This window comes from Heptranchias perlo, unplaced genomic scaffold (genome assembly GCF_035084215.1).
Source record: "Heptranchias perlo isolate sHepPer1 unplaced genomic scaffold, sHepPer1.hap1 HAP1_SCAFFOLD_1117, whole genome shotgun sequence".
Lineage (NCBI taxonomy): Eukaryota > Metazoa > Chordata > Chondrichthyes > Hexanchiformes > Hexanchidae > Heptranchias > Heptranchias perlo.
This window is the reverse complement of record NW_027138338.1, coordinates 40,001-56,723: the sequence shown is the minus strand read 5'-3', so window position 1 is coordinate 56,723 and position 16,723 is coordinate 40,001. Positions and strand designations below refer to the sequence as shown.

Here is a 16,723-nt window from a genome sequence, read left to right as displayed (position 1 = left end):
TAAACGTCCCAAGGTGCTTCACAGGAGCGTAAATCAGACAGAATTTGACACCGAGCCACATAAGGAGATATTAGGACAGGTGACCAAAAGCTCGGTCAAAGAGCTAGGTTTTAAGAAGCGTCTTAAAGGAGGAGAGAGAGGCGGAGAGGTTTGGGGAGGGAATTCCAGAGCTCGGGGCCCAGGCAGCTGAAGGCACGGCTGCCAATGGTGGAGCGATTAAAATCGGGGATGCGCAAGAGGCCGGAATTGGAGGAGCGCAGAGATCTCGGAGGGTTGTAGAGGCTGGAGGAGGTTACAGAGATAGGGAGGGAGGGGGGCGAGGGCCATGGAGGGATTTGAAAACAAGGATGAGAATTTTAAAATCGAGGCGTTCCCGGACCGGGAGCCAATGTAGGTCAGCGAGCACAGGGGGGTGATGGGTGAACGGGACTCGGTGCGAGTTAGGATACGGGGGCAGCAGAGTTTTGGATGAGCTGGAGTTTACGGAGGGTGGGGGAAGATGGGAGGCCCGGCCAGGAAAGCGTTGGAATAGTGGAGTCTGGAGGTAACAAAGGCACGGATGAGGGTTTCAGCGGCAGATTGTAGAAAGCGACCTAGATGGATCTTAGTCTTATTTCATGTAACAATTCCGATGAAAGGGTTCCCGAGGCACTGACTGCCCTCCGACACCTCACCTTCGAGTGGCCTGTCCGCCATGTGTGAGAGTCAGCTGGACATGTCGTTTTATTACAGGCTCTGAGCTCCACCTTCGAGAGTTTGGCGAAAGAGACAAAGAACTTCCATTTATATAGCACCTTTCACCACCTCAGGACGGCCCAAAGCATTTCACGGCCAGTGAAGTACTTCCTCGAAGTGTAGTCACTGTTGTAATGTAGGAAACGCAGCAGCCAATTTGGGCACAGCAAGATCCCACAAACAGCACTGTGATAATGACCAGATCATCTGTTTTAATGATGTTGGTTGAGGGATAAATATTGGCTCCAGGACACCGGGGAGAACTCCCCCTGCTCTTCTTCAAATAGTGGCCGCGAGAGGGCGGACAGGGCCTCGGTTTAATGTCTCATCTGACAGACGGCACCTCCCGACAGTGCAGCACTCCCTCAGTACTGGCACTGGGAGTGTCAGCCTGGATTATGGGGCTCAAGTCTTCGAGCACCCACGGCTTTCTGACTCAGCAGCGAGAGTGCTACCAACTGGGCCACGCTGAGACTGTTTGGAGAAGCCCCCGGCCCCTCTATGTCTGAGCCTCTCAGCTGTCGAGTGGCCCCCGATCTCCAGCTCCGACAGCCCTCCACCCCCACCCCTGCCCCGGTCTTACTCCTCTCCCTGGTGTTGTGCGAGAGAGAGAGAGAGAGAGAGGGCGAGAGTTAGTGTTTCCTGCAGAGCAGAGTGCATGTGTGCGAGGATTCACGAATGTTGAGGGCGAAGAAGCAAGAGGCAATCAGGAATGGGAAGGGACTCGCTCGCACACGCGCACGTGCTTGCACACGCGCACGTGCTTGCACACGCGCACGTGCTTGCACACATACTCATGCTCACGCACACTCATCTGCTTGCACGCACAATTGCGCTCGCCCACTCACGCTCGCTCACTTGCTCAAACACACATTCATGCTCACACACCTGCTCACATACACGCACACACACTGTCACTGTGAGTGAGTGCACCCGTGAGCACGCTGTCATACGCCGCTCTCACACCCATGCTCGCACACTCACATATACACGCTCGCTCATGCACACTCATGCACACTCACACATGCTAAAATGCATTCTCACTCATATACAATCTCACAAAGACTCCTCACTAAACTCCCATTCTCTCTCTCACACTCACACTCTGATACACTCAGACACACACACACTCTCACACATTCACATACATCCACACACACACATACACAGAATCCGATCTACTCATTCTCTTATTCACACAATCACTCTCGCTCACACTCATTCACACCATTAGTCCTGCTTTCTTACCTACTCACATACACTCACACAGAAGCTGACATGTCCACACACACTCTCACTCTCAATCACACTCTCAGCCATATTCACTCACATACTCTCACTCATGTAGTCTCACAGATCTCACACACATTCATTTTCACACTTATTCATTCACCAATCACTCGTGACCTCTCACAAGTGTGCACTCAGACACAGACGCTCTCTCACAATCACTCACACTTGCACTCTCACTCAAATGCAATCACACAAACATGCACTCACTTATTTTAACACACAATCAATTGCTCGCACACTCTCACATGCTCTCATTCACACTGAATCGCACACAAACACACTCGCAAGCATTCACTCACAATCACTTACACGTCCGTGTAACTCCAGTGCACTCGCTCACCAGCTCTCTCACACTCGCTTACACATTGTCATAGCCGTTCACCTCTCACTCACGCGCTCAATAACTTACACAGCTCTGCACACTCACTCGTGTAATTACACATGCACTCACTGACAAACTCATTCTCATTTACACACTCAATCTGACACGAGCACGTTTCTTCACGCCCACTCAGACACAGGCATTCACACACTCTGAGGTGCGTTTCGACTTTTGGCGCCCGAAAGTCAAGGGGAGCGCGATGATCGAACACCCGATCAAGCAAAGAGATCCCCACGATTTTGAGGCCCCGACCTCCTTTAAATCTGGCAGGTGATTGAGGCCTCGAGATGGGGCTGAGAGAGGCCGTCAGCAAGGTAAGTCGTGGGGGGGGGTGGGGCCCAAAAGAATAACTCAACACTTGCCTTTGTCGGGGACTCTCCTCTTCCCTTGCCCGTGGAACTGAGTGAGCACGGCCCACGCTCAAACCAGTTCCAACCGAAAATGGCAATCGGGCACCCATTTACCTCATACGACCCCCAACTTCCACATTAAAAGGGGCCGATCGCCTGAATCAGTGGGGGGGGGGGGGGCTTTGGACACCCGAACGTAGGCACCTTTCAAAACGGTGCTGGTCACATCGCTGATGTTACACAGAATCACATAGAACGTACCGCACAGAAACAGGCCATTCGGCCCAACTGGTTTATGCTCCACACGAGCCTCCTCCCTCCCTACTTCATCTCACCCTATCACCATATCCTTCTATTCCTTTCTCCCTCATGTGTTTATCCAGCTTCTCCTTAAATGCATCGATGTTATTCACCTCAACCACTCCTTGTGGCAGCGAGTTCCACATTCTCACCACTCTCTGGGTAAAGAAGTTTCTCCTGAATTCCCAATTGGATTTATTAATGACTATCTTATATTTATGGCCCCTCGTTCTGGTCTCCCCCACAAGTGGGAACATCTTCTCTACGTCTACCCCATCGAACCCTTTCATAATTATAAAGCCCTCTATCAGGTCACCAACCCCATTTTGAGGCCCCGTTAACAGCAGGGAAGGGCAGAGACGATCAACTCCACAGAGACTCAGGCTCACATACCCGTTATTCACATTCATGCACACACACTCACAATCGCGCACCCTCAGAGAGCCGCGCTCAGTCACACAGGTGCTCGCCATTGCTGGCCCTCAGATATTTATTGACATTTAATCCAAGGGCCCTCGGGCGTGTGGGTTGCCGACCATCTGGGATTCGATCTCCTGGAACATCCCCACACACAATTCCTCGCACACTCACAAGCTCCAATCCCCAACTCACACCTCACATCGTCTCCATACACAGACCCTCGCACACTAACAGGCTCTAATCCCCAACTCACACTTCAAAACATCTCCACATAACGTCCCTTGCACACTCACAAGCTCTAATCCCCAAACACACCTCACAACATCCGCACACACTGTCTCTCGCACACTCACAGGCTCTGTCACCAACCCACTCCTTAGAACATCTCCACACCCAGTCCCTTGCACACTTACAGGCTCCAATCACCAACTCACACCTCACAACATCTCCACACACAGACCCTCGCACACTCACAGGCTCTAATCCCCAACTCACACCTCAGCATCTCCACACACGATCCATCGCACACTCACACGCTACAATCCCCAACTCACACCTCACAACATCTCCACACACCATCTCCACACACATTCCCTCGCACACTCAATGGCTCTAATCCCCAACTCACACCTCACAACAGACCCTCGCACACTCACAGGCTCTAATCCCCAACTCACACCTCACAACATCCCTACACACAGTCCCTCGCACACTCACAGGCTCTAATCCCCAATCCACATCTCACAAGATATCCAAACATAGTCCTTCGCACACACAGGCTCTAATCCACAACTCACATCTCACAACATCTCCACACACCACCCCTCGCACACTCACAGGCCCTAATCCCCAACTCACACCTCACAACATCTCCACACACCACCCCTCGCACACTCACAGGCCCTAATCCCCAACTCACATCTCACAACATCTCCACACACCACCCCTCGCACACTCACAGGCCCTAATCCCCAACTCACACCTCACAACAGACCCTCACACACTTCCAGGCTCAAATCCCCAACTCACACCTCACAACATCTCCACACACATTCCCTCGCACACTCAATGGCTCTAATCCCCAACTCACACCTCACACCATCTCCACACACTATCCATCGCACACGCACAGGCTCCAACCCGCGACTCACATCTCACTGCATATACACACACCAATCCTGCACACTCACAGGCTGTAATCCCCAACCCACACCTCACAACATTGCCATACACAGTCCCTCGCACACTCACAGGCTCTAATCCCCAACCCACACCTCACAACATCTCCACACACAGTCCCTCGCACACTCACAGGCTCTAATCGCCAAATAACACCTAACAACATCTCCAGACACCATCTCGCGCACACTAACAGGCCCCAATCCCCAACTCACACCTCAACATCTCCACACACAATCCATCGCACACTCTCCAGCTCTAATCCCCAACCGACACCTCACAACATCTCCACACATATTCCTTCGCACACTCACAGGCTCCAATCCCCTACTCACACCTCACAACATCCCTACACACAGTCCCTCGCACACTCACAGGCTCTAATCCCCAACTCACACCTCACAACATCCCTACACACAGTCCCTCGCACACTCAGGCTCTAATCCTTAATCCACAGCTAACAACATCTCCATACAGCATCTCGCACACTCAGGCTCTAATTCCCAACTCACACCTCATAACATCTCCACACACTATCCATCGCACACTCACAGGCTCGAATCGCCAAATAACACCTAACAACATCTCCAGACACCATCTCGCGCACACTTACAGGCTCTAATCCCGAACTCACACCTCACAACAGTCCACACATCATCCCTTGCACACTCACAGGCTCTAATCCCCAACTCATACCTCAACAGCCCCACACCCAGACCCTCGAACACTCACAGGCTCCAAGCCCCAACTCACACCTCACAACATCTCCACACACATTCCCTTGCACACTCAATGGCTCTAATCCCCAACTCACACCTCACAACATCCCCACACAATATCCATCGCACACTCTCCGGCTCTAATCCCCAACCGACACCTCACAACATCTCCACACATATTCCTTCGCACACTCACAGGCTCTAATCCCCTACTCACACCTCACAACATCTCCACACACCACCCCTCGCACACTCACAGGCCCTAATCCCCAACTCACACCTCACAACAGACCCTCACACACTTCCAGGCTCCAATCCCCAACTCACACCTCACAACATCTCCACACACATTCCCTCGCACACTCAATGGCTCTAATCCCCAACTCACACCTCACAACATCCCCACACACTAACCATCGCACACTCACAGGCTCCAATCCCCAACTCACACCTCACAACATCTCCACACACCATCCCTCGCACACTCACAGGCCCTAATCCCCAACTCACACCTCACAACATCTCCACACACTATCCATCGCACACTCACAGGCTCTAATCCCCAACTCACACCTCACAACATCTCCACACACATTCCTTTGCACAATCAATGGCTCTCATCCCCAGCTCACACCTCACAACATCTCCACTCACTCCTAGGCTTTAATCCCTAATCCACAGCTCACAACATCACACACCATCCCTCGCACGCTCACAGGCTCCAATCCTCAACTCACACCTCACAACATCTCCGCACACTGTCCCTTGCACACGCACAGGCTCTAACCCGCAACTCACATCTCACTGCAGATACACACACCAATCCTGTACACTCACAGGCTGTAATCCCCAAGTCACACCTCACAACATCTCCACACACAGTCTCTCGCACACTCACAGGCTATAATCCCCAACCCACACATCACAACATTGCCACACACAGTCCCTTGCACACTCAGGCTCAATCCCCAACTCACACCGAACAACATCTCCATGCACCGTCCCTTGCACAGTCACAGGTCCAATTCCCAACCCACACCTCAAAACATTTCCAAACACAGTCCCTTGCACACCTACAGGCTCTAACCCGCAACTCACATCTCACTGCATATGCGCACACGGTTCATTGCACACTCACTGGCACTAATCCTCAACCCACATCTCACAACACCTCCACACACCCTCCCTCACACACTCACAAATTCTAATCCACTACTTACACCTCACAACGTCTCCACACACCATTCCTTGCACACTCACTGGCTCTATTCCACAACCCACGCCTCATAACATCTCCAGATACTATCCATCGTGCACTCACAGACTCTAATCCCCTACTCACGCCTCACAACATTTCCACACGCAGTCCCTTGCACACCCACAGGCTCTAATGCTTAATCCACAGCTCACAACAGCTCCATACAGCATCTCTTGCACACTCAGGCCCTAATCCCCAACTCACACCTCACAACATCTCCACACAGATTCCCTTGCACACTCAGTGGCTAATCACCAACTCACACCTCACAACATCGCCACACACAGTCCCTCGCACACTCACAGGCTCTAATCCCCAACCCACACCTCACAACATCGCCACACACAGTCCCTCGCACACTCACACGCTACAATCCCCAACTCACACCTCACAACATCTCCACACACCATCTCCACACACTATCCATTGCACACGCACAGGCTCCAACCCGCAACTCACATCTCACTGCAGATACACACACTAATCCTGCACACTCACAGGCTCTAATCCCCAAGTTACACCGCACAACATCACACACAGTCCCTCGCACACTCACAGGCTCTAATCGCCAAATAACACCTAACAACATCTCCAGACACCATCTCGCGCACACTAACAGGCCCCAATCCCCAACTCACACCTCAACATCTCCACACACAATCCATCGCACACTCTCCAGCTCTAATCCCCAACCGACACCTCACAACATCTCCACACATATTCCTTCGCACACTCACAGGCTCCAATCCCCTACTCACACCTCACAACATCTCCATACACCACCCCTCGCACACTCACAGGCTCTAATCCCCAACTCACACCTCACAACATCCCTACACACAGTCCCTCGCACACTCACAGGCTCTAATCCTTAATCCACAGCTAATAACATCTCCATACAGCATCTCGCACACTCAGGCCCTAATTCCCAACTCACACCTCATAACATCTCCACACACTATCCATCGCACACTCACAGGCTCGAATCGCCAAATAACACCTAACAACATCTCCAGACACCATCTCGCGCACACTTACAGGCTCTAATCCCGAACTCACACCTCACAACAGTCCACACATCATCCCTTGCACACTCACAGGCTCTAATCCCCAACTCATACCTCAACAGCCCCACACCCAGACCCTCGAACACTCACAGGCTCCAAGCCCCAACTCACACCTCACAACATCTCCACACACATTCCCTTGCACACTCAATGGCTCTAATCCCCAACTCACACCTCACAACATCCCCACACAATATCCATCGCACACTCTCCGGCTCTAATCCCCAACCGACACCTCACAACATCTCCACACATATTCCTTCGCACACTCACAGGCTCTAATCCACAACTCACATCTCACAACATCTCCACACACCACCCCTCGCACACTCACAGGCCCTAATCCCCAACTCACACCTCACAACAGACCCTCACACACTTCCAGGCTCCAATCCCCAACCGACACCTCACAACATCTCCACACATATTCCTTCGCACACTCACAGGCTCTAATCCACAACTCACATCTCACAACATCTCCATACACCACCCCTCGCACACTCACAGGCTCCAATCCCCAACTCACACCTCACAACATCCCTACACACAGTCCCTCGCACACTCACAGGCTCTAATCCTTAATCCACAGCTAACAACATCTCCATACAGCATCTCGCACACTCAGGCCCTAATTCCCAACTCACACCTCATAACATCTCCACACACTATCCATCGCACACTCACAGGCTCGAATCGCCAAATAACACCTAACAACATCTCCAGACATCATCCCTTGCACACTCACAGGCTCTAATCCCCAACTCATACCTCAACAGCCCCACACCCAGACCCTCGCACACTCACAGGCTCCAATCCCCAACTCACACCTCACAACATCTCCACACACATTCCCTTGCACACTCAATGGCTCTAATCCCCAACTCACACCTCACAACATCCCCACACAATATCCATCGCACACTCTCCGGCTCTAATCCCCAACCGACACCTCACAACATCTCCACACATATTCCTTCGCACACTCACAGGCTCTAGTCCCCTACTCACACCTCACAACATCTCCACACACCACCCCTCGCACACTCACAGGCTCTAATCCCCAATCCACATCTCACAAGATATCCAAACATAGTCCTTCGCACACACAGGCTCTAATCCACAACTCACATCTCACAACATCTCCACACACTATCCATCGCACACTCACAGGCCCTAATCCCCAACTCACACCTCACAACATCTCCACACACATTCCCTTGCACATTCAATGGCTCTCATCCCCAGCTCACACCTCACATCTCCACTCACTCCTAGGCTTTAATCCCTAATCCACAGCTCACAACATCTCCACACACCATCCCTCGCACGCTCACAGGCTCCAATCCTCAACTCACACCTCACAACATCTCCGCACACTGTCCCTTGCACACGCACAGGCTCTAACCCGCAACTCACATCTCACTGCAGATACACACACCAATCCTGAACACTCACAGGCTGTAATCCCCAAGTCACACCTCAAAACATCTCCACACACAGTCTCTCGCACACTCACAGGCTATAATCCCCAACCCACACATCACAACATTGCCACACACAGTCCCTCGCACACTCAGGCTCAATCCCCAACTCACACCTAACAACATCTTCATGCACCATCCCTTGCACAGTCACAGGTCCAATTCCCAACCCACACCTCAAAACATTTCCAAACACAGTCCCTTGCACACCTACAGGCTCTAACCCGCAACTCACATCTCACTGCATATGCGCACACGGTTCATTGCACACTCACTGGCTCTAATCCTCAACCCACACCTCACAACACCTCCACACACCGTCCCTCACACACTCACAAACTCTAATCCACTACTTACACCTCACAACGTCTCCACACACCATTCCTTGCACACTCACTGGCTCTATTCCACAACCCACGCCTCATAACATCTCCAGATACTATCCATCGTGCACTCACAGACTCCAATCCCCTACTCACGCTTCACAACATTTCCACACGCAGTCCCTTGCACACCCACAGGCTCTAATGCTTAATCCACAGCTCACAACAGTTCCATACAGCATCTCTTGCACACTCAGGCCCTAATCCCCAACTCACACCTCACAACATCTCCACACACATTCCCTTGCACACTCAGTGGCTAATCCCCAACTCACACCTCACAACATCCCCACACACTATCCATCGCACGCTCTCCGGCTCTAATCCCCAACCGACACCTCACAACATCTCCACACATATTCCTTCGCACACTCACAGGCTCTAATCCCCTACTCACACCTCACAACATCTCCACACACTATCCATCGCACATGCGCAGGCTCAAACTCGCAACTCACACCTCACTGCATATACACACACCAATCCTGCACACTCACAGGCTGTAATCCCCAACTCACACCTCACAACATTGCCACACACAGTCTCTCGCACACTCACAGGCTATAATCCCCAACCCACACCTCACAACATTGCCACACACGTCCCTTGCACACTCACTGGCTCTAATCCCCAACCCACTCCTCACAACATCTCCACACACAGACCCTCGCACACTCACAGGCTCTAATCGCCAAATCACACGTAACAACATCTCCAGACACCATTCCGCACACACTAACAGGCCCCAATCCCCAACTCACACCTCAACATCTCCACACACTATCCATCGCACACTCTCAGGCTCTAATCCCCGACTCACACCTCACAACATCACACACCACCCCTCGCACACTCACAGGCTCCAATCCCCAACTCACACCTCACAACATCCCTACACACAGTCCCTCGCACACTCACAGGCTCTAATCCTTAATCCACAGCACACAACATCTCCATACAGGATCTTTCGCACACTCAGGCCCTAATCCCCAACTCACACCTCACAACATCTCCACACACTATCCTTCGCACACTCACAGGCTCTCATCTCTATCCCACACCTCACAACATCACTCACCGCCCCTCGCACACTCACAGGCCCTAATCCCCAACTCACACCTCACAACATCTCCACACACTATCCATCGCACGCTCACAGGCTCTAATCCCCTACTCACATCTCACAACATCTCCGCACACTGTCCCTTGCACACGCACAGGCTCAAACTCGCAACTCACATCTCACTGCAGATACACACACTAATCCTGCACACTCACAGGCTGTGATCCCCAAGTCACACCTCACAACATCTCCACACACAGTCTCTCGCACACTCACAGGCTATAATCCCCAACCCACACCTCACAACATTGCCACACACAGTCCCTTGCACACTCACTGGCTCTAATCCCCAAGTCACACCTCACAACATCACACATAGCCCCTCTCACACTCACAGGCTCTAATCCCCAATCCACATTTCACAACATCTCTACACACAGTCCCTTACACACTCACAGGCTCTAATCCCCAACTCACACCTAACAACATCGCCATGCTCCGTCTCTTGCACAGTCACAGGTCCAATTCCCAACCCACACCTCAAAACATTTCCAAACACAGTCCCTTGCACACCTACAGGCTCTAACCCGCAACTCACATCTCACTGCATATGCGCACACGGTTCATTGCACACTCACTGGCTCTAATCCTCAACCCACACCTCACAACACCTCCACACACCCTCCCTCGCACACTCACAGGCTACAATCCCCAACTCACACCTCACATCATTCTCCATACACCATCCCTCACACACTCACCGACTCTAATCCACTATTCACACCTCACAACGTCTCCACACACCATTCCTTGCACACTCATAGGCTCCAATCCCCAACTCACACCTCACAACATTTCCACACGCAGTCCCTTGCACACCCACAGGCTCTAATCCTTAATCCACAGCTCACAACATCTCCATACAGCATCTCTTGCACACTCAGGCCCTAATCCCCAACTCTCACCTCACAACATCTCCACACACTATCCATCGCACACTCACAGGCTCTAATCCCCAACTCACACCTCACAACATTTCCAAACACAGTCCCTCGCACACTCACAGACTCTAATCCACTACTCTCACCTCACAACTTCTCCACACACCATCGCTTGCACACTCACAGGTTCTAATCCCCAATCCACACCTCACAACATCTAAACACACATTCCCTGGCACACCCACAGGCTCTAAACCCCAACTCACCGACAATATCTTCACACACACTCCCTCGCACACTCACAGGCTCTAATCCCCAACTCACACCTCACAACATCCCTACACACAGTCCCTCGCACACTCACAGGCTCTAATCCTTAATCCACAGCTCACAACATCTCCACACACTATCCATCGCACACTCACAGGCTCTAATCCCGAACTCACACCTCACAACAGACCCACACACACTCACAGGCTCCAATCCCCAACTCACAGCTCTCAACATCTCCACACACCATCCCTTGCACACTCACAGGCTATAATCCCCAACCCACACCTCACAACATTGCCACACACAGACCCTCGCACACTCACTGGCTCTAATCCCCAAGTCACACCTCACAACATCACACATAGCCCCTCTCACACTCACAGGCTCTAATCCCCAATCCACATTTCACAACATCTCTACACACAGTCCCTTACACACTCACAGGCTCTAATCCCCAACTCACACCTCACAACACCTCCACACACCCTCCCTCGCACACTCACAGGCTACAATCCCAACTCACACCTCACATCATTCTCCACACACCGTCCCTCACACACTCACAGACTCTAATCCACTATTCACACCTCACAACGTCTCCACACACCATTCCTTGCACACTCACAGGCTCCAATCCCCAACTCACACCTCACATCATTCTCCACACACAGTCCCTCGCACACTCACAGACTCTAATCCCCCACTCACGCCTCACAACATTTCCACACGCAGTCCCTTGCACACCCACAGGCTCTAATCCTTAATCCACAGCTCACAACATCTCCATACAGCATCTCTTGCACACTCAGGCCCTAATCCCCAACTCTCACCTCACAACATTTCCACACACAGTCCCTTGCACACTCACAGGCTCTAATCCCCAATCCCACATCTCACAACATTTCCACACACAGTCCCTTGCACACTCACAGGCTCCAATCCCCAACTCACGCCTTACAACATTTCCAGACACCGTCCCTCACACACTCACAGGCTCTAAATCCTACTCACACCTCACAACATTTCCACACACAGACTCTCGCACACCCACAGGCTCTAATCCTTAATCCACAGCTCACCATTACTTGCACACACACAGGCTCTAATCCACAACATACACCTCACAATGTCCCCAAACACATTCCCTTGCACACTCAGGCTCTAATCCCAACTCACACCTCACAACATCTACTCACACCATTCCTTGCACACACACACAGGTTCTAGTCCCCAACTCACACCTCACAATATCTTCATATACCATCCCTCGCACATTCACAGGCTCTTACCTGCAACTCACAACTCACAGCATATGCACACACAGTTCCTCGCACACTCACAGGTTCTAATCCCCAAACCACACCTCACAACATCTAAACACACATTCCTTGGCACACCCACAGGCTCTAATCCCCAACTCAGACCTTCAACATCTTTGCACACACTCCCTCGCACACTCACGGGCTCTAATACCCAACTCACACCTGACAACATATCCACACACTGTCCCTCGCACACCCACAGGCTCTAATCCTTAATCCACAGCTCACAACATCTCCATACAGCGTCTCTCGCACAATCACAGGCCCTAATCCCCAACTCACATCTCACAACTTCTCCACACACATCTCCTTGCACTCTCAGGCTCTAATCCCCACTCACACCTCACAACATCTACTCACACCATTACTTGCACACACACAGGCTCTAATCCACAACATACACCTCACAGTGTTCCCAAAATCGCCACAGGCCGTCCGTCGCACACCCACAGGCTCTAATCCCCAACCCCACATTTTACAACATCTCCACAAACAGTCCCTCGCACACTAACAGGCTCTAGTCCCCAACTCACGCCTCACAACATCCCCACACACCATCGCTTGCACACTCACAGGCTCTAATCCCCAACCCACACCTCACAACATCTCCACACCCATTCCCTTGCACACTCACAGGCTCAATCCCCAACGCACACCTCACAAGATCCTCCACACACTATCCCTCGCACACTCACTGGCTCTAATCCCCAACCCACATTTGACAACATCTGCACACACAGTCCCTCGCACACTCACAGGTTCTAATCCCCAATCCACACCTCACAACATCTAAACACACATTCCCTGGCACACCCACAGGCTTTAAACCCCAACTCACCGACAACATCTTCACACACACTCCCTCGCACACTTACGGGCTCTCATACCTAACTCACACCTCACAACATCGCCACTCACAGTCCCTTGTGCACTCACAGGCTCTAATCCACACTCACACCTCACAACATCTACACACACCATTCCTTGCACACTCACTAGCTCTAATCACCAACATACACCTCACAACATCTCCATACACCGTCCCTTGCATAATTACAGGCAGTAATCCCCAACTCACACCTCTCAACATCACACACTGTCCCTCACACACTCACTGGCTCTAATCCCCAACCCACACCTCACAACATCTCCATACACCGTCCTTTGCACACTCACAGGCACTAATCCCCAACTCACACCTCTCAACATCACACACTGTCCCTCACACACCCACAGGCTCTAATGCCCATTCACACCTCACATCATCCCCACACACCGTCCCTCGCACACTCAGGCTCTAATCCACAACTCACACCTCACAACATCTCCACACACCATCCCTCGTACACTCACAGGCTCAATAATCAGCAAAGTGATGGAAGGTGTCGTCGACAGTGCTATCAAGCGGCACTTACTCACCAATAACCTGCTCACCGATGCCCGGTTTGGGTTCCGCCAGGACCACTCGGCTCCAGACCTCATTACAGCCTTGGTCCAAACATGGACAAAAGAGCTGAATTCCAGAGGTGAGGTGAGAGTGACTGCCCTTGACATCAAGGCAGCATTTGACCGAGTGTGGCACCGAGGAGCCCTAGTAAAATTGAAGTCAGTGGGAATCAGGGGGAAAACTCTCCAGTGGCTGGAGTCATACCTAGCACAAAGGAAGATGGTAGTGGTTGTTGGAGGCCAATCTTCTCAGCCCCAGGGCATCGCTGCAGGAGTTCCTCAGGGCAGTGTCCTAGGCCCAACCATCTTCTGCTGCTTCATCATTGACCTTCCCTTCATCATAAGGTCAGAAATGGGGATGTTCGCTGATGATTGCAAGTTCTCAGTTCCATTCGCAACCCCTCAAATAATGAAGCAGCCCGAGCCCGCATGCAGCAAGACCTGGACAACTTCCAGGCTTGGACTGATATGTGGTAAGTAACATTCGCATCAGACATGTGCCAGGCAATGACCATCTCCAACAAGAGAGAGACTAACCACCTCCCCTTGACATTCAACGGCATTACCATCGCCGAATCCCCCACCATCAACATCCTGGGGGTCACCAGAAACTTAACTGGTCCAACTATATAAATACTGTGGCTACAAAAGCAGGTCAGAGGCTGGGTATTCTGCGGCGAGTGACTCACCTCCTGACTCCCCAAAGCCTTTCCACCATCTACAAGGCACAAGTGTGATGGAATACTCTCCACTTGCCTGGATGAGTGCAGCTCCAACAACACTCAAGAAGCTCGACACCGTCCAGGACAAAGCAGCCCACTTGATTGGCATCCCATCCACCACCCTAAACATTCACTCCCTTCACCACTGGCGCACTGTGGCTGCAGTGTGTACCATCCACAGGATGCACTGCAGCAACTCGCCAAGGCTTCTTCGACAGCACCTCCCAAACCCGTGACCTCTACCACCTAGAAGGACAAGAGCAGCAGGCACATGGGAACAACACCACCTGCACGTTCCCCTCCAAGTCACACACCATCCCAACTTGGAAATATATCGCCGTTCCTTCATTGCCGCTGGGTCAAAATCCTGGAACTCCCTCCCTAACAGCACTGTGGGAGAACCGTCACCACACGGACTGCAGCGGTTCAAGAAGGCGGCTCACCACCACCTTCTCAAGGGCAATTAGGGATGGGCAATAAATGCCGGCCTCGCCAGCGACGCCCACATCCCATGAACAAATTTTTTAAAATCCCCAACTCTCACCTCACAACATCTCGACACACAGTCCCTCGCACACTCACAGGCTCTAATCCCCAATCACACTTCATATCTCCACATACAGTCCCTCGCACACTCACAGGCTCTAATCCCCAACCCACACCTCACAACATCACCTCACAACATCTCCACACACCATCCCTCGCACACTCACAGGCTCTAATCCCCAATTCACACCTCACAACATCTTCACACACCATCCCTTGCACACGCACAGACTCTAATCCTCAACTCACACCTCACAGCATCTCCACACACCATCCCTCGCACACTCACAGACTCTAATCCCCAATTCACACCTCACAGCATCTCCACACACCATCCCTCGCACACTCACAGACTCTAATCCCCAATTCACACCTCACAGCATCTCCACACACCATCCCTCGCACACTCACAGGCTCCTTTTGCACCTGCACAACTTGTTTTGTTTTTTGAGTTGCTTGAGAAAACTTTGTCAAAACTTTCAAAAGAAAAGAGAAACTTTGCTGGAACTTTTTAATCTCTCCAGCCCTTGTTGTTTATTTGTGTTTGGGGTTGTGAGTGACAGCCTGCTGACTACAGCAGGCCCGCAGTTATTTAAAGGGCTTGTAGCTAAATGTGACCCCATTCCGTTCCCCGTGCAGATCTGTGTCAGATCACCTTACCTTGACCCAGCAGCCTGCTCCTGGTCACTAGGAAGTCGCTCGTCTTGTACCTTCCTTTATTTTTGTATCACATCCGGATTCTTAATCGTGGTTTTAGAAGCACACAATAAGCCTTGAGGCTGGATGTCTCAGCTGTCGGACTCTCCTGCTCTGTGCTATGAACTAAATCCCCCCGCCGAGGAG

The 16,723-nt window shown here is 51.7% G+C and overlaps 1 long non-coding RNA gene across 2 annotated transcripts in view; it reads left to right on the top strand.

Annotated features, from left to right (window-relative positions):
• The first annotated feature begins 16,450 nt into the window (after nucleotides 1-16,450).
• The window catches only part of LOC137307809 (uncharacterized), a 19,044-nt gene continuing 18,771 nt past the window's right edge, over nucleotides 16,451-16,723 (top strand). For both annotated transcript variants that reach the window (XR_010959234.1, XR_010959233.1), the window contains exon 1: nucleotides 16,451-16,723. This exon is cut by the window's right edge and continues 83 nt beyond it. This is a non-coding gene — a long non-coding RNA (uncharacterized lncRNA).